This window comes from Myripristis murdjan, chromosome 13, assembly GCF_902150065.1.
Source record: "Myripristis murdjan chromosome 13, fMyrMur1.1, whole genome shotgun sequence".
Taxonomy (NCBI): Eukaryota; Metazoa; Chordata; class Actinopteri; order Holocentriformes; family Holocentridae; genus Myripristis; species Myripristis murdjan.
This window is the reverse complement of record NC_043992.1, coordinates 18,117,805-18,137,574: the sequence shown is the minus strand read 5'-3', so window position 1 is coordinate 18,137,574 and position 19,770 is coordinate 18,117,805. Positions and strand designations below refer to the sequence as shown.

At 41.6% G+C, this 19,770-nt stretch overlaps 1 protein-coding gene across 1 annotated transcript in view; it reads right to left on the bottom strand.

The window, feature by feature from the left end:
• Positions 1-18,908, bottom strand: part of b3gat1a (beta-1,3-glucuronyltransferase 1 (glucuronosyltransferase P) a) — a 79,925-nt gene extending 61,017 nt beyond the window's left edge. The window contains exon 1 of the mRNA XM_030067780.1: positions 18,450-18,908. The gene's annotated coding sequence lies outside the window, so the exon portion shown is untranslated. The remainder of the gene's footprint in view (positions 1-18,449) is intronic.
• Between the last annotated feature and the right edge of the window lie 862 nt (positions 18,909-19,770).

Here is a 19,770-nt window from a genome sequence, read left to right as displayed (position 1 = left end):
GAGATGGAAATGCTTTGAGATGGAAAAAGTGATGGGTTGCGAGAGGACAAAGGGTGACCCTGACAGCTTATTTTAAACATACGAGCCATCATGCGAGTCTTTCTAACTGTAACCAAAGTGGGGACAAAGCATAATAATGACTTCTTTCATCTGCTTTGTAATTTCGGAGAGCCTTACAAAGAGAGATGTACTCACACTGAAGTGAAAGTTGATGAGATTTTGAAAGTGGAGCCTCTCAGTTCAGGTTTCCATTTCAAAAGAATTGAGGGTGAAATGTGGTGTGAAAAAAACACTCAGTCTCCCTCTTTGTAATATCATGCGCCCCCAAAATTAGGGTTTTAAATTCCCCTCTGGAAAGCAGAGAGAAGGAATTTGGCTATTAAATCACCTGTAGGCTGGTGTTCCAACCTGTTTGCTTTTGTGCAATAATGCAGAAGCCACATATTTATCTCCCACCACAGCGGCAATGATTAAGAATGCAGGTGATGCAAGGCTCCAAAATCAACTGTGGTACAGTGGCCATGGATCACATAAATGGATTACAACATTATCACACTTTTTTTTTCTTTTTTAACAAACAATATTGATTTCAGGGAAGAAAAGTAAATAAAGTAAATAAATAAATTATACAATACTGCCTCACTATATTATATCATATTAAAAAATCTCACATTGTATTGCCTGTAACCTGCTCTGAGCCTTTGGCAGGGCAGCTGCAAGGGAAGTTTACTGACATGAGCAAATCAGACAAGCAAAGGATCTACTGTAAATTCAGTTCCTAAAACATACACATTTGTCCTGTTTTCTTGTCTTTATCTTTATCTGCCATTGTCAACAAGAGCTTCCATGACAACCACAGGCTATCACCCTGGTAACAGCATCCCCAACAACCATACTCTTTCAGTACAGCAACAGCCTAGGACACAATTTGCTCACCTGGCAAATGGATCAAGGAATACAGACAGACAGATGCACCAGTGAATAGAGTCTCACACACACACACACACACACACACACACACACACACACACACACACACACACACACACACACGAGCGTGCATGCATGCATGCATAAAAGGCACATATGCACAAGCACAAAGGCCCACCAGGAAGTCAGATGCAGGCCAGGTGTCTCACAGATTTTAGACAAAGCAAGAAATCTCTAGGTTGCTGTCTCATTTCTCTCAGTTTGACTGGTATTATCATGTTGCTCTTTGGACCTTCATTCCTCGCCCCCTATTCCACACAGTGTTTGCCAGTCTCACTGCGTCCTGCCGTTTAAACAGGAGACCACAGTTCATCTATATTCTGTCTTTACCTAAGCTGGCCTCTGACAGCCACTAATTATACAGGAGTAGTGGCTCTACAGCAGCAGCAGCTCCAGCATCAGAAGTCAGTCTTTTAAAGCTGAGAGAACCAGAGTTATACTGCAACAACGCCTTACTCATGCAAGCCAGGATTTGTTTGACCTTGTGACTGTTTGGTAAGATACATAAACAAAATGCTCTGAACAGTTTGGGTTGCAGATGGAAACCTTTTCTTGTAGACTTACAGATGGAACCAGATGGAAATGTTCCAATCCATCATTTTTCAAAAGAATGATATTTTTAACTCCAGTACTTAAAGACATAGCAGATATGATCAGCCCTTTTGTACCATCAAACTACATGTAGAACTGTCACATATAGTGGCAGACCTTTATTAAAAAGGAGACAATACATTTATGGAAAAAAAAGTCTAAATCCCTATGAAACAATCAGTGAATGTAATCACTTTTTAAATAATGCAAGTAATGGGAGCCATAGTTCACACAGAAGTGCATTACAATCACGACAATTATGAATCAGGCCTTTGAGAATGCAATGAGAAACATTTTAGGCATTAAATGAAAATATTATGAAGAGAGATTTATAACAAGTGCGATGGCAGAATTCAATTAAATCCTCAGAGTGTCAAGCTTACATGCAACCAGTTAATACGAAGTGAAAGGGTAAAACTGTATGTGCTGACACGACAGTTGTAAAAAAAAAAAAAAAAAAAAAAAAAAGCCTTGCTCTTTAGAATAATGTTGGAAAATTTTTATGTTACCAAATAGATCCAAGGAGGAAAAAGGTTTTTTTTTTGTTTTGTTTTGTTTTGTTTTGTTTTGTTTTGTTTTGACAGCTAAGGTATTTCTAAAGCATATAAAGTGGCTCTATTTCTCTGTTCTAAACATGTTGATTGAACATGCAGGAATGGAAGTCGTAATGTGCAGAAAATGCACTTAATGTCCTCCGTGGTCATCAATCATCTTTCACCTATGTATATATATTTCAGCACTGGGATTAAAATATGAGCCACATGCCCAGAAATCCATACCCATTATCGTGGCATGCATGCTTTTCATTTGCTCTATGGTGTGGCTGGAGGTATATTGATTTCCATCCCTTTTCATCTCTTTGTGCATGGAGTAAAAGCTTGTTTTTTTCCCCTCTGCATTTGAATTCAGCATGTTAGAAACCACATCAAGCCTGTGCCTATCAATCAGAAGTGATTATCACCCCTGTTTCTTGCAGTGTACTTGGTTTACTGTCAGTGGACCATGTAATCAACAGCTACTGTCCTGTCTTAGTATAATTTTCACCCAAAGTCCTTTTTATCGTCGTCTTGTTTGATGATTTTACTTTGGCTTTTTGGGGCCCGACCCAAACCTGACAGGTATTTCTTTTTTGTGTGTCTGAACCAACCCGAGCCTGAGATTTTGCTTGTCCTCCATCGCTAGCTTACATTCTGGGTATCCACACTGTAATAGAAATATGCCAAGTATACTCATCTCTTAAAATCTATGTAACTCTAACTCTAACACCACAGTGTTTTTAGCTTCACTGGAGGTCGCTCAACTTTAAAACGTAACTACAGGTTATAATAAGCTGCTGGTACAAACAATCTATGAGGCTGTTTTTTGCCAGAGGACAGTCTTGCATAAAAGATAGTTTTACATCACCCACAGGGTGAGAGAGGTAGAGTGGGGCATTTGCAATTGCCACTCTTTTCTTCAATTAAGCCAAAATGCTTAAGGAAATGAAATTCAGAGCCTATCACCACTATCAGGGAGTATTGTCCCTATTTGTGCCAGCTTTTACTTGTTTGTAAGAACCACTCAGGCTGATTTCACCAGTGGTGTAAAAAATGTATTAATTGGCTATTTTTAAGTCACGACTAATGTACGCATGCGCGCACACACACACACACACACACATGCACAGAGAGAGAGAGAAGCCGAATCTTTCACAGCAAAACAAAATGTCACCCTCATAGGGCGAATCTGGGAACAGGCTTGAAAAAGAAGCAAGTCTCTTTCTGTGAAACGCCTGTCTGTGGAGGAATTACGACAACGCCGCCCCTCCCCCGTTCCCTTCCTGCCCACAGGCTTATGATCAAACACTAAGGGAAAAATCTGAATATTTATGCAACTGGAGACAGATGAAATTTGGTCTTTCGCTCGGCCTGTGCTCGTACGTAAGCAACATATTCTCCCCTGTCCCTTTGTCCTCTGTGCAAAAGGGCCAACAGTAAACAGTCATTTCCTGTCATATTCTCCTCTGTGTCTCCGCTCCTCTCCCTTGTCATGACTGATGATTCCCTCCTTTGTGTCCTTTGGTGTGCCGACAAGACTTGAGTGACACAATCATATGGCAATCAATTAAGCACACCTCCTCTGAATGTCCTTCCTGGGCCTCTTTCTATTTTCCTGCTGTCATGCTTATCGAAGAACATCAAAAAGCGTATCAGTCATTGTGTTGAACCTGGTCTCATGAAATGTCTAAAGCAGTGCGGCAAAAATGAAGACACAACCTGATCAAATCCACCCACGACAGTTATTTGTCATTTCCACACGAGGTTATTTGTTTGAATGTAGGGTGGCCTGCAACACAAAGCGTTATCTTAATGAACGATAGGGCTCAGAATTAAAGATGTCATTTGTCTCTGAATTGTTTGCATTTTTGAGACTTCCAGATCTTCCCTTTTAAAACTGTAGCTGAAATAATTACAGATTGTTACAGTGATGGACAGGTGAAAACCCCATGTATTTTTCCCATAGAGAAAATACGTCATATCCTGACTTTGTGTTGGCAAAGGCTTGTGCTCAACTTTATATCTGAGGCCTATGGCACTCCACCCTCATCAAGCACTTCAGCTGCTTTTGTAACAGTGACAATCAACAGAGACTGGAAAGTGGATAGGGAGATTACAGCAAGATGAAACTGAGCCACCCCAAACACCCCGTAATGCTCTTAGTCTGAGGCAGGGGTGTTGGCTGGACCTGTTATTATCAGGCGCTCAGACCAAATCCTTGCAGGGGGTCTGAGGGCATCGACCCCCAGGAGAAATTTTTGAAAAATTAACCTCTGAAACAGATTTTTCATTTTTTAATGCAATCCACTTAAACACAAACATACAGTGGAACAATTATATATATAAAAAAGCCATCTTCTCTCTAATCCTCTCCTCTCCAGGTCTCTGGTTGTCTGATACTAACGCTGTCCCTGAGCTAAGCCAGCAGTGGCACCACCTGCTCACCCTCCCTGTCACAAAGTAACCTGTCACACACCCTGGTTGTCTGGCTCAGCTGGACCGTCCAGCTACTGAGGGTCCCCAGAAAGTTTTGGGGGAAAACTTTGGTATATCCTTTGTTTTGCTGTCCGTGACATGTCCTGTCTATGCCTGTCAACTTTGCACATCACTCACTAGGTGGGCGAGGAGCTGAGGGTGAGACCAGACCAGATGCGGCCGTGTGCTGGGAGGGGAAAAAAAAAAAAAAAATATTCAGGACTTTAGCTCTGAATGTCTAAGCCAAGCAATGCTTATGGTCTTATGATCTAATGCACAAAATTCTTGGATATATTCCAGCAGAGCAACAAAAACAGCAAAGTGCAACAGTTCCTGGTGGAGGACAGATCTTAACCACGTTGGGTGATGAGGAGGACAAAAGACAAGACATCCAGCCACCACCCTCCCCACTCCCTCTCCCCGAAGCCTGCACTCTCTCTGCCCACCATACACTCTGAGTCACCAGCAGCTCAGACAAACTCAGCATCACACATGGCATCCAGCCCATGCTTATCCTCTTACAGTCATCTTGGTGGAGCGTGGAAGTTTTAATTGGTCAAGCCGAGCACCAGCACATCAGTCCGTCTCTCATTAGCCAATGGGCCGAGGACGGCAGCAGCTACAGCACTGTGCCTAAATTGGGCCGATAGACAGCCGTGCACATTCTCTAATTTGGTTTGTCACTGACTAGCTACAGTGGGAAGTACAGAAAAACAGTGGCTTTCCTTATGCCAATCAGCTAGTACAGCACTGGTCTGTACAGTTTACAGTCCCTGCCTTGTTTGTCTTTGCATGGGAAAAAAGCTTCCTTGGCCCTGATTTTTATGCAATAAGCACCCAACATGTCATATCCTATCACTAGCATTTTATTTGAGGCAGCACTGACCCTGACTGCAGCGGTGGGCAAAGCAGCACAATCTAATGGAGGAGGACACAGTGCTGTTCTCAGCCAAAAGCACAGTTTGGTCTCTTTCAGTGCATCTTTGAATATGAGCGTGTCAATACAGCCACTGCACACTGCTGCATATCTCCCTCTGGCGTGATTCCTCCCCGACTGAATCGATTTGGGCTCTGTTTATCTCATTAGCTTGTAGCGTGTAATCAATCACACAAGGGCATTTGACGCGGGCCTCCAGCCCACTGTGTATTATAACTCAACTCCTATCCTCAATGTGAACATTGTTCTGTCTATAGTTATCCTTGCCAATGATGCTATGTTGAGCTGCATGTTACTGAGTGAGCACCGTCTCTTGGCATTCACTCAAATGATGCTGTTTCAGTAACGTGAAGTAATATACACACACACACACACACACACACTTACAGAAGGTCTTCAAATCACTTCGCCTCTCAGGAGGGGAATTAGCGCTGGGTGATCTTTATTCTTATGTATGTTTGCACTGACGTGCTTTCATGCCTTCTTTTATCCTATTCATTAAATCCCAAATACCTTGTGCTAACATCCATTTTCCCTCTTCTCTTGCAAGGCTGTGTTAATATCATAACAAATCTGGCTGTTACAGTTAAACTAAGAGCAGAAAGAGGCATTAATGAGGTATCAGTAGTTTCGGCACATTGCTTGTAAGAAATCAATGTTTTGTGCAGAGTATCTGGTGTCAGCTGAAGTGCAAGGAAGGGTCAGTGCAATTTAGTGAGCAGTCAAATATAGTTACAACCTTCACTGATATGGTTGCACATGAAGTTGTGGCAGAGTGCCATATTTCTGTTGTCAGGTGAAAACTTCATAACTAACAATCTTGCTCATTTTCACGTTGTGTCCTTAAGGATTACATTTTTCTCTGTCAGTTGAGAAAAGCTTAAAAGCTTTGTAAAGCCACTGGATGAACCCTAAAAGGCACGATGGTCAAGCTAAGGCTGTTTTTCTTCATGAAAAGCTGCCATTTTAGAGATACTGGGTTTTCACTGGGCAGTGACACATGATTAGTAAACATGTAAGAGCCCTGGACATCTTAAAATTGCGGCTGGCAGGAGTGTTCCTCTGCCCTGCGGCATGCAGCAAATGCTGCCTTTGCCAATTTTCCTGAGCCCGGTTGACCATCATCTGCAACATACCATTATAAGGAAACGTCAGCAGGCAACACAAACAATTATTAAGCTGTCGGAGATGTCTAGGTGGTGTTTGATAGAACTACCACCTTATCAGCTCTGTGTGTGTTCAGCAGTAGTAATTTGCAACGAGCGTTTCTGGCAACATATTTTAACTATAAAGCGTCTGTACTCTACAGAGATGAGGTAGATATAAACAAGATGTTTTGGTCAATCTCTCTTAGGAACCAAGAGGATATAGTGCTGTTTCATTCCCAATTTAATCCTCTCCTACTGTAGTTTTGGGAGGCGTCAACGTAATAGTTCCTTAATTGTATGATGTTCTCGTGATCTGAGATAAAATAAAACATATGGGCAGTAAAACTAGACTAAGCCGTTCAAAAAATCTGGAAGAAGAATGGTTACACTTGAGACACTCAGGAATAGCGGTAAATAAACTGATGCCTCTCATGGACTGTCAGTAGCAAACGTCACCTTGTTTAGAGCTGTAATTGCAGGACCGCCTTGGGCCAATAAGAAAATGCTAGAGGGCAATGGTGATATGCATTAGTCTCCTGAGTGTTGTCATAATGTGATCAGCGGTGTCTGGGATATTGTGTAGGATGGAACAAACAAACAGAAGGAGATCGTTCTATTGCACCTGGGAGACTGTAATGACTGCTGGCCTCAAAGTCAAACTCACTATTGAATATTATGTACTTTATTGTGCATAATGTTTTTGATGCTGAAAAATAAACTGTTACAGGATGCTGTAATGCTTTTCCCCTGATATTGAGCAGTGACTGTAATAAAATGATTTTCTTGGAAATGAATAGCATTTTGAAATGCACCCATTCACTTTCCAGTTAGGGAAAACCAAACTTGGCATCACGGAATCAGACCACCATAGCAACGTCACCTTTGCAGGGCAACAATAAATGTAATAGAAATTCCGGGTGAAGCTAGAAACCCCTGCCTAGGACTTCAGATGTCCAAGTATTTCACTTATTTAGATGAATAATTGCAATTCATTCATGCATTATGCTTAGGTTTAAATCTGGTTTTAACACAGTACAAATGTTTTTCTTATTATTAGCACAAAGGATCTAATATGAAGAGGGACTGATAGGCCACATGATCTTCTGGCTATGAATCCACAAGTCATTGCTAAACTTCTGCCTTGTTAATTCCCATAATATATCACATAATATTCAACACCAACATATCTGCAGTCAGATGGTATGGACAGCCTCAGTAGCAATAGCCTGAAGGGCATTATGCTTCAGCCCTCAGGACTGAATATGTAAACCGCATATCAAACCTGTCGGTTAGCATTAAGTACAGAGAAGGATGGGTGGGGATGGAATATTAAATGTGGAGTGAAACCCAAATAATTTTTCTATTTAACTTGGCTGTGAAAATTGCCATTTTTGTACAATGTCAATGTGCCTTTTATACAGCAGGCACGTCACTATTATTTAAAGTCACCACAATAGTCCTAACATGCCAGTATGAATTAGTGCAGAGACACATTATGGGACATTTATGGAAAAAAATGAAAAGTGATTACCGGCATGAACTTAAGCTCCTTATTTTGTATCAGGATTTGACGTTTTGTGTCTTGCAATTTTCCCAAATTCTTATAGCTGAGAAGCTTAGCGAATTAATACTAGAAAAAAAAAAAAAAAAAAGAAAACTTGAGGGCAGACCCCACTTCTCTTTTATCATCAGTAATTAAAGCCCAAAGCAAAAGATGATAAATGCATGTGGCAGACACTTCAACAGGTCACCCTGCTCTTTATTACTTTTGACATTAAATCAATGTTGAAAATGAGTTGGATTTTTCACAGCCACACACACACACACACACACACACACACACACACACACACACACGTTTCATCTCTTTTCATGTGGAAGAGATCATGTCGGTGTTGCAAGGAAAGCAGAATTAACAGAAAGAGTTTGGCTGCACAGTTGAATGATATATTAGGCCAACTTCCAGCATTCATGAAGGAGACAGGGCCACTCACTGCCAGCAGGAACCGGAGATTCAACACAGGAAGCTTCAAGTAATTGCGGCCTGCATGAAATGTCATGCCTGTAACAAGAGGAACAAAAGCAGCAGCTCAGGCTTGTCATCCCTCACTCCTCACCATGACACTGTCATGATATTGTGAGACTGTTCGATCTGAACTGCAGAAACGAAAGTGTCTCTTCTACATCTACTTCACATTGAAACTTTTAGTAATCACTCTCTCTAGGAGTTGGAAGTTTAAGATTGATAAACTAGAACGACTATAAAGGAGAAATGGAATATAAATTCCCCAGCATGTATTGGCAAATTCTCCTCTGTATTTACTCATGCTTGAGCTTTGCTCATTGCTATGTTGGTATTGTGGGTCTGGAAATGTAAATATAACTCTGAGGGTAAAAACATTTATTAATATTTAATCTGGAGTAATTCCCTGCTGTAAATGAGTGTTTATCCATCTCAGTCAGTCAAAACAGTCACAACCGCTGCCTACATTACCTCAAGTAACTCCAAATCCAAAAGTCAGACAGCCTCCACTATGCCAATCCTATTTCATACTGTGTAACAGGGATGATTGCACCATGGCAGAAAAATGAGTTCAGTGCATTCAGCATCGATGGATAAAAAAACTCTCATGGACTTAATAGCATGATTTTTCGTGGAGTAGATTAGCAAATCAGATTGGTCTCAGACCTAGAAAAAAAACATTTATGACATAGACAAGATGTCATCATGTATGAACCCGAGCAGTTTGCCTCATTTTTGAACTCATCAGGTCTTTGTGGAGGTCTACAGCAACAAGCCAGTACACTTTGATATACAGGTGGAAGGGCTGCAGTGGTATTTGGATCTGTTGCTCCATTACATTGCAAAAATATCCTTAACAAGTCATTTGCACCCATAGTGAGTCTTCAGATAATGAGGGAAAGTGGGGAAAAAGTAAGATAGATAGATAGATAGATAGATAGATAGATAGATTCATGGTATGTCCCCTGCCAGGTAAGTATTGACTCTAATGAGAAATTTAAAAATAACTGCCGGTGGGTGAAATAAAAAGAGAATTTTCTTGAACAGAGAGCCAGCTCTTTGAGGCAGAACAAGCCGGACCGCTTATGAGCATCAAAATACAGGAATGTTGCTTGATTCAAGAAAACTCAAGAAACAAAATGCAGTGGAAACAAGTTGAATTATGTCACTGTTTTTGAAGCTGGGATTTTTCACTTGGATTTTTTCCCCTCACACACATTCCAGTGAGGTCTCTTCGTCATTCAATCTGCTGTTTCCACTAGTCCATTTTAAATGTCTCTATGTATTCACTGGTTCTTTCTTTGCAATATATAGAGCTGAGGGGTATGTGCTCTTTAGGTTGCACAGAGCCTCAAGAGCCTTGCAAAAGGGAATACAGTGTGTGCTCACACACCAAGCAGTATGGTGGAAATACCATAAGCGTGAGGGTACCGTCACACATGAGCAAATTCAAGTGTATGTTAATACCACTGCTGGGGCGAAATTCACATCCTGGTATGCTAAATGTGGGCAGTCCTGGGTGGCACACACATGGAAATGAGTTTGCAGGTTTGTAAGTCTTGCTTGAGTTGCTGTGGTTTTGTCACAGGAAAATAGTTTCTGAAGATGAGAGAATGATTTTCGCATTTTTATTTGTGAGGAGGAGATGGAGAAAGGCAAGAGCTGATGGAAGAGGCTGTACTCTATAAGACTGGCAGGGCAAACATCACAAAAGTTACAGTTTCCTCCCGGATGAGTTGCTAATGTTAAAGTAATGTTAAAAAAACTACAGCCAAGTGGAGTCAACCACACCTTCTTTTTTGGTATTGGTTGGGGTCAAAGTTCACCAAACATAAACTCTATGCTGAGAAGAAAATGCAAACTCAATTTGCCAGCAGAGGTGGATGTTTCATTCTCTCTTCAGCCATTTCAAATGGAAGTGAATTGGAGGCATTACAATCACATTCCAAGGACAGGCTTGGTGATTTTCAAACTGTTTTGGTGAAATCAACACATTTATAATATCCCTGGAACAGCGGTGTTGGGGATATAATACATTTGCTTAGACCACCGCCACCAGATCCTTGCTGTGAATGTGATAACTTTAATGCTGTTTTCAAATTTGCTCTGCATATTCACAACCCATGAGAGGAAGAACCCTTCAGGTTTTGGTGACCCCATGACCTTCCCTGCCAAACTCAAGTCATTCTGGGAATATGCATCCTGCTGTTGTTCACCGACAGCACAATTGTAGTTAATGCTTTTGTTTAGTGATTCTCTCAGTTATAAGAGCGCTGCAGTATTAGTACCTGTGTTTGAAGTTATAATAGTTTGACTGACTATAGTCACAAATTCCTTTCTGCAAGCTAAATTTCTCATTAGAGTCAATAACATGAACTATACTTCAACCTGGCAGAGGAATGTCACCATGTGCCATCTACAAATGTGTGCATCTGTTATGGTAAGAGCATTGTCAGAGCAACGCTTAGCGATGGTGATCCCTTTCACAGGGCTGTGTTGTCTCTGAGAGGTTACCGACTTAATCTCTGAGCATGTTCATAAGGTGATCCTTTCCCACTATAGTGGTGGATGGACACTTAGTTCTCGTTAAAGCTGAGGGATTTGCGACAAAGCCTCTAGGATTTTCTCTAGAGTGTAATTGAGAGAGCTTGTGTGTGCGTCCAAACCAGGGCTTATTGTTGTGCAGAGCCTTTGCCATTGCTGATGCCTAATCTGTGAGTAATTACAGCAGCCATCCCTTAAAGGGACAGGATGTGTATCAGCGGCAGACATAAACACAGAAAAAAAAAAGCGGGATGCTCACTCTTCCCCAGCTCATACACCAATTTCACTGCCAAACCACATAATTTAACATCATTACTGGATTATACCTTAACATTTATTTAGGGCTTGTTTAAGCCAGTCATTGCCTTGAATTTAACATGTTTGTGTGTCTCAGCAGTGAATAGAGCGTACATTGGCAAGATAGATAGATAGATAGATCGATACTTTATTCATCCCGCAGGAAATTCACAGTTTTTCAGCAGTATCCACAGATTACAGATTAAATAAAATAAAAAAGATGAAATAAATAAATAAATAAATAAATAAATAAATAAAGACTAACTTTGTAATGGTAACAGGATTTAAAAGAGATTGAGTTGTGCAATATCCTCTTACTTTGCTGATATTTTACTTAAGTAGAGGTACTGCTGTAAAAAACATCTACTGAAATAAAAATAGAAAAGTAGCTCATTTTAAATGTATTCTGGGAAAAAGTTACTGAGTTACATTGTGGTGTCAGCACAGGTTTTTGTTGTCTGTTGACGTCATCAAGATCATAACTTAGTATAGAGTAGTACTGCAGAGGGTCTGGTAACTAGAACAAAGCACACCTTACAAATGAAAACACTACAATGTTCACTATCACTGCCAGGTCACGTCAGCGGGGCATTTACAGACTGACGATGAGGGACGACTCTGTCATCACATCGGCCGGTCATCTCAGCCTCCTTCCCTCGGCCTCCTACCACTAGTCAACACAGTCTCGTCAGTATTCAACGTACTGCTGAAATATCACCTTTTACTTCATGTACACCCCCCTCCACGCCCCCCGTAGAGCGGAGCACTCCACTGAAGACACAAACTGTGTGTCCCCACCACGCTGATTATAGGTTAAGTTCATTTTTCCATGAAGGAAAGAGTCGGGCTCTTCCTATCCATTCTGCTGTGTTACATAAGGCTTGGGAGGAAATATGTCTGGAGATAGGAGAGAGAAAAAGAAGTGTTTTCCACTCTGTTCTTGGTCACTGTGTGTGGCAGATAATGGTACGACAGCGCGGAAAGTACAGCTCCAGGGCTGGGTTAGGGGCTTTGCTTTGTGTTTTCGCCTGTAGATATTCAAGACTATTATGCATTTCTGTGGTTGCTGTGTGTGTGTGAGAGACTGTGGTGGGGCCTGTGTGTATATATTCATACACTATGTGAGTACATGCATATGTCTTCGATACACAAGCATGTCTGCTGCGTCTCCTATTCTGCAGCTGATAGGCGGACAGCCCTGATAGATGTGAGCACAAGTGATACCACGATGCCAGCTCTCGGTAATAGCCCCCTCTTCCAAGACAGCACGGGAGCAGGGGCAACCACAAATGTGCATAAAGAGACAATAACCACTAAAATGACTGCAGAAATTTTTATTAATAAAAAGGGGAAAAGTGTTTGAAAGGATCAGCATTACTGATTGAACCGTTAAACAGGGTTCCCTGCCGTAGCAAAAAATCTCGCAACTGAAATGAGAGTGATGTCATTCACTTTATTCACACCCATTCCTGACTACCACCTACTTGCACATGCAAGTAGGTGGTAGTCAGCAGAAATACTCATTCACTGAAAGGGTGAAATGTTGCTATAAAAATACCTCTTTAAGAACTTAAATTATCATAGCAACAGACAAAACAGACCCTCCTCACTGACTGAAATGTGACAACAACAAAAAATAATCAGCCTCAAGCATCTTGTGATTATATTCTTACAAGTGACTGATAGTTTTGATAAAATTGGCAACAGTTAGAGCATGAACAACAGTATTCAGGGGGACCTGCTGGCTTTCAAACCTTATTTCTGCTTTAGGTGAATGGTGATATCCCACACAGCGATTATATATGGCAACCTAGAAAAACTGCTGAAACTAGTGAACAGTTACTGTAGTTTTTTTGCCATATACTATGGATGTGCACAGGAATTGAGCACCTAATTATCTGGTGGTGCTGGTCACTCCAAGCTGCTATGATGTACCTCAGGCGAACAACTGCTGTCCCTGGAGGGTAAAAAGCTGCAAGAAAGAAGGCAGAGAGCTTCTGCCAAAATGAGTCTATGGAGCACAGTTTATTCTAATACCTCTGCAGGACATTAATGAGCCAGGATAGTGGTTGGCTTAATGGGCAGCCAGACAGATTTTAAGTGCCCCATGGAGTGTAATCCATGGAGGTACTACAGCACTGCTGTAGGGCCAAGCAGATTGTTCAGTCTTCATTTTACTACAACTTTGCTTCGAAGCTGTTCATTAAAAAGGGCATGTGCCAAGCAAAGTTTAAGGCGTATGGCTGCTTTTGGGACAGCCGTAGGCCCTCATCAAACCTTGCCATTGCATATTTTTAGACTATTTAGGCTACCATTTAGTCATTTAGCTGACACTCTAAACCAGTGACTTACAATGCAGAGCACAAGAGAGTAGCTTCAATTCCTCGATGACCTACATTATGAGCACCCATTACCGAAAAATACAGACCTCCTTCAGGACTGCAGTCTGTTTCTCTCTCTGTGATACTGATTTTCACCATGTGAACATAATGAAATAACATGCAAAACATCCGTCCAAGGAATTTTCAGGCAGGAGAGGAGTGCAAATTGTAATTTCCTTAGTTTGCTGGACTCATTAGAGGTACCTTGCTGAGCATTTGTTGAAAGTCTATTGTTGCACATGAGGAAATATTAGAAAAGAAATGTCTGACTTTCACTTGAATAATTTGTCAGACCTCAGTGGTGAATACAGTGTTTTCTGGCTTTTATAGTGAAACAGCCAATCTGGACTTCACCTCACCTAAGATATGTACAAGAAATCAATACTATTTCTTTTATTTATGTAAAAGGAAAAATTCTAAACTTTACATTGATACCCTTTGCAGAAACCTCCTAAAATTATTCATTCATTCATTCATTTAGGGGTTATTATAGTTTTGGATGTCTCATTATTTTATATTTTTTATTGTTTTCAAATTGTATTTAAAGCTCAGCATTTCTGATAGGGGTGGCATTTTTTAACAGAACAACGCTTGCAATAGGCATTGTGTAATGCAATCAATAAATCCTGATTTTTTTTTTTTTTTCTGGGGAAAAAAATCCCAAAAATGAATCTTTTATTTTGCACTCAGTAAAATGAGACAAAAAGTCTTCTTAAAAATGTTGTATTTTTGCCTCAGTTTAACATTTTCACTGAGATTTTCATTTTATTTTGTTTTTTACATAGAGAGAATATTGTTTTAGTTTAATTTTAGTTTCCTCCCACATTCTAATTTTATTTATTTATTTATTTCTCTAATTTAAAACATCCTTTTGTCTTAGTCTGGCTGCCAATGGTAATCTACTTAGCTGTACATCAACATTAGTGAAACATTTCCGCACGTTGTCAGCATCTGGTCCCAGGGAACGAGAGCCTTTCCCAAAGTGGGAAAGACTTCCATCCTGCACTCGCCTGCTGTCAGCATGTAACCCGTGGTTTCAGCTCGGAGTGAATGAATAATGTAGCCACAAAAAGACTGGGCTACTGTGGCGTCACTCTGGGAAACAGTCACAGTGGTTAATATTCATGCCATGAATATTTACCAGGCAAAGAGGGTCCCTATTAATCACTTTGCACTTGGTTTTCCTTACACAAACTGATAGTGGACTGCCATCCCTCCAGTGGATTTAGTTTTCTCTAACATTGTTTGATGACAATGCAAGATGAAAGACTGCTTCTCCAGGTTGGGCTTGGTTTTCTAAACCCCCGGATTTAATAATGAAATGAGTGTGTATGTGTGTGCTAGCCTATACGTGTATCTGCGTGTGTGTGTGTGTCTGTGCTACCACTCCAGGCGTATACACCTAAATGCATGCCCATACTGTACACACAGAGTGTACACAGCCTCTCCTCATGCATATGGTATGCATGTGTTGGAGGAGGTGTTGTGTTCTCATCTCCTCCTACTCCCCTGCCCCTCTGTTGCTCAAGGCCGGACAACTCCCTGACTGAATCTGCAGAAAATCCTCTGCTGCCTTCAGAAACCTACAGCACGCACTGAAAAGACATCAAACGCATGAAGCTGGCCCAGCGGAGTCGGGTTCAAAAACCTGTATCACTGTAGGTAGAATCTTCACAAGCGCCCACATGATGTTTTTGAGCACTGCAGCTTCGTGGTAAATTTCAAAACATTTGTGCACAAATCTTGACCAGTCCCTATTGTATCGTCAGGCCTCACGCACATTTCGCCAGAACCACAATGATTTATGAAATGCTGCACTGCTATGGGTAATGAATACATTAACTTCACATGGAATATTGCTGTGGACATGAACAACTGACATGTTTCCCCAGCGGCGGAAAATAATGTGCTGAGGTACATGGTATTTTTAATTTACCATGGTCCAGGTGAAAACATGTTTCTGACTGGCTGGAGGGTGTTTGTTCAAACCATGTAATGCAAACAGTGTAATTGCTCCTCTAAATTAATGCACTGACTATAATGTTTTGAACCAAGTATGTAACTGTAGTAACAAACTGAAATTCGGACGTTATGCCAGCCTCAGTAGCCTTCGGTTAGCCATTAGCCTGCACACTCTGCCCCACTTTTAAAATGACCATTACTTTGAAACTACTGTGATTGATTTCCAGCAATTAACATTCTCTCAACATGAACACCAACACTGAGCTAGCCAAGCCATTTTTGTGTAGATAATCCACAGGCAGATTTTTTTTTTTCATGGCATGTTGCTTCCTTAATTAATTAGCCTATATCTCCCTGTTTTCTATTCTATTCTATTCTATTCTATTCTATTCTATTCTATTCTTCTATTCTATTCTATTCTATTCTATTCTTCTATTCTGCTCTGCTCTATCTTCACCCATGGGTTACACTGTAGCTGTGCTCTCTGGCAGAGCTGTGGCCACATGTGCATATTTTGGACCTATCAGCACTGTGTGTGTGTGTGTGTGCTGCATGTCCAAGGCCAGGGGCAACGATGACACACAGAATGAAATGACAAACTGTCCCCTTCCATAAATGAGATCTGGATGCTATTTGCTGACATTGCCAGCCTGAGCAGGGGCTAAATATATACACGGTCAGAGAATGCAGGGCTATACATGCATCTAACACCCATGTGAGAAACAGCTGGGAACACAGCTTCATTGCATGCAAACATATAAGCTGAATAACGGGTGCCAGGTGTTGCTGCCGTCATGTGTATACATTATGGAACAGATGAACAGAAATATTATAGGATCTGAAGATGGATTTGTCTCATAAAGAACTGATGTTTTATTGTATTTCCTCTGTGGCTTAAAAAAAAAAGTCTGTGCTCATTGCACTGTAACACTCACTAGGTAAAAGTGTCCATCATATCCTATTTGGCATGTTGAACATTATTTCATAACAATGATCTAATATTTAAAATAATAATTTTCTAGTTTTTGGAGCTCCTGTTTTCTCTGACTCAGTTGGTTGCTTGTGAAAATCCAAACTTGAGAGAAAACATATTTGTCCAAAATGAGTGATGTCATGATGGGTGTCAGCCTGTTTTGACTGAACCAGTCAGAACTTCCAGGCAGAGTCGGGCTGATGTCTCTTGACACATGAGCAGGGACTTGGGACTGTCGCCCAGACCTTTGGCACTATAGCCACTCTGAGCTGTATTTTCCAATGAGACTACTATGAGTTTCTGCTGAATAAGCCCTAAAATAATTCATACAATAAACTACTGAACCATGCAATATTACTATTGCCAGCACTCTCTTCACACACACACACACACACACACACACACACACACACATATAATTGTGACTTCTACTTCTGTTGCCTCTATCACTATCCTGGGGCACATTGCCAAAAGAAGCTGGGGAAAGAGTGTTATTATTTTTGTTTTGTTTTTTTCCTGTCTATATGCCATGTGCACCCAAATTACCATAAGAGCCAAAATGTGCTGCCATTGTCTCGTTAACTGATTGAAGTGGGATGCCGGGTCAAACAAAGCACTATTGTTTTATCTTTGCAGGATTAACGAGCAGTTGCTTGTGTTCATACAGTGGTGAATACTCTCATGCACCTGTGCTGATCAACAGAATAAGCCCCACTCATGCATCTTTTCCCAGGGAGCCGGGGTTTCCGTGGTAGCTGTCACAGGAGAATGTACAGCCCACTTAACGTCAAGTCAAGGCTTCCTTTTTCTCAAGCCAGTGCCCCTTTTTTGTTCGCTCCTCTGGACAAGTTGTTATTTTCTGTCTGGAAGGTGGAGAAGGGCTCCCCAGAGTCACCAGTGAAAGTGCACTGTCAGACTTCGCTTTAGAGAAGAAAAAAAAAGAAAAAGAAAAAAAAAACACACACGCAGTGCAGTTTGTTCTTACCCTGCATCTCCACGAGCCACTCTTAATTCATTATTTTTTCATCTTCCAATTCCTCCACAGAATTTCAATATATCACTGCTATAAGACACTGTATTCATATTTTATGATAAAGAGAATCTCATTTGCATTTATTAGCTAGTTAACTGCCTCGCTCACTGAATAGAAATTAGAGCTGGACCTTGTGCGACACCAGAGCAGCACTTCAGCTCCTCTGGTCAGTGAAGAGACCAGGGTTGAGGAAAAAACTCGCCATGTGCTTCTGCTATCTCAGCACCCTACTGCTCATCATGGGGATTATCAGCAATTCCCTTCATCAGGCCAACATCGTCTCATCTCCCTGCAGCTCACGCCGCCTCTCTGCAGCATGCAACATGCATAGATTTTTCCCAGCACCTCCACCGTGCCGCTACACACACACAGCGACCCAGGGACAAAGATGGCAATCTCCCCGCTGCTGTTCCAACCCTGACCAGCATGGAAATGGGTTCATCTTTGTCAAGCTGATGTGCATGCTTTCAACTGCCTCTCAGATCTATAGCAGAGCCTGCTGCCCAATCAGAGAAAGAAAGAAAAAAACAGGAAGATAAAGTGATACGATTATCTTTACCTCATTCAGAGACTTCAGTGTCTGACTGCTATTCCCAGCGCATGCGGCGGAAGGACTCCCATTCATTCTAGAAATCCTGTTTTTGCCCCCACTGTATGTTGTTCCCCCTTCCTCTCCCTTGTCCCTTGTTGAAAGAGAGGCAGCATTCAAAGCATCCCTTTATTTTATTCTGCCATGCCAGCTGACACTCGCCTTCAAGCCTCGGATGGCGGAGGGATAAAAAAAAGAGGGGAAAATAAGGCAAAAGGGAGGAAAGAAGCTCCCAGGATTTGTTTTCCTCCCTGCCTGCTCTCCTCTTCTTGTGCTCACAAGCACTGAAAGACGCTCACGAGGGGAGATGTCAGAGTAGCAGCGATGTATGTGTTTTGCTCTGTGGCTCTCCTCCTCCTCCTCCTTTTCCTTCTCTCGCTCCCCCTCTCTCTCTCCCTCCTCTTTCTGTGTGTCTCTTTCTCTCTCTGTCTGTCCCTTTCTCCCTATCTGCGGCTCGGCGGTTCACACAGAAATGGGGCTGCCTTGTCGTGACGGGCGAGACGGCTCTATGCGTGGAGAGACATCTGTGAATGTGCTTATGCCGGGGGACTAAAGTAGCCTCTTAGCTGAGATAGAGACCACCCCTCCCTCCCCTCACTGCCCCCCTCTCCCTTCTAGAGATGGGCTTTCTAATGGCATGTACCATTAAAGCTCAGAGCAGGGTGGGCTGCAGCACTGAAAGGAGAGAGGGGTATAAGAGAGGGGGAGCCGCTTAGAGAGAGGGAGAAAGGCAGTAAAGGGAGACAGGGAAGGACACAGGGAGCGGGGCAAGACGGTGGGAGAGAGGGGACACAGAGGAAAAAAGGGACAAAGCAGGACAAAGAGAGAAAGCAAGAGTCCAGCAGAGTGAAGAGACTATTTTTCATCTGTTCTCACCTCGCAGTCGCCTGTCTTTGTTTCTCTTCCCTGTTTACAAGAGACCAGTGCATCCCTATTTTGTCATGGCATGCTGTCTACATGCAATCAGCAAAAGACCTTTTAAACTCTGCTGATCCCATCAGTGGGATTGTCATTATAAATGCATGCTGCATGAACAAGCCACACAACTTTACTTTAAATTCTACTGGCGACCCCAAGGTTTCCAAAAATACTTATTTGTCCTGCTGAATTACAGGGAATCATGAGTTTAAATAATTTTCTCAATAAAGTCTCATATACCTTCAATGAATCTTTGCAACCAACGGATACAAAATATCATTGTAGCATATGGGGAACAGTATGGGGATTTTTTTTTCTATCATTAAAGCTATGTAAGAGGAAATTTAAAGAGAAAGAGTCATTTCAAAGGCAT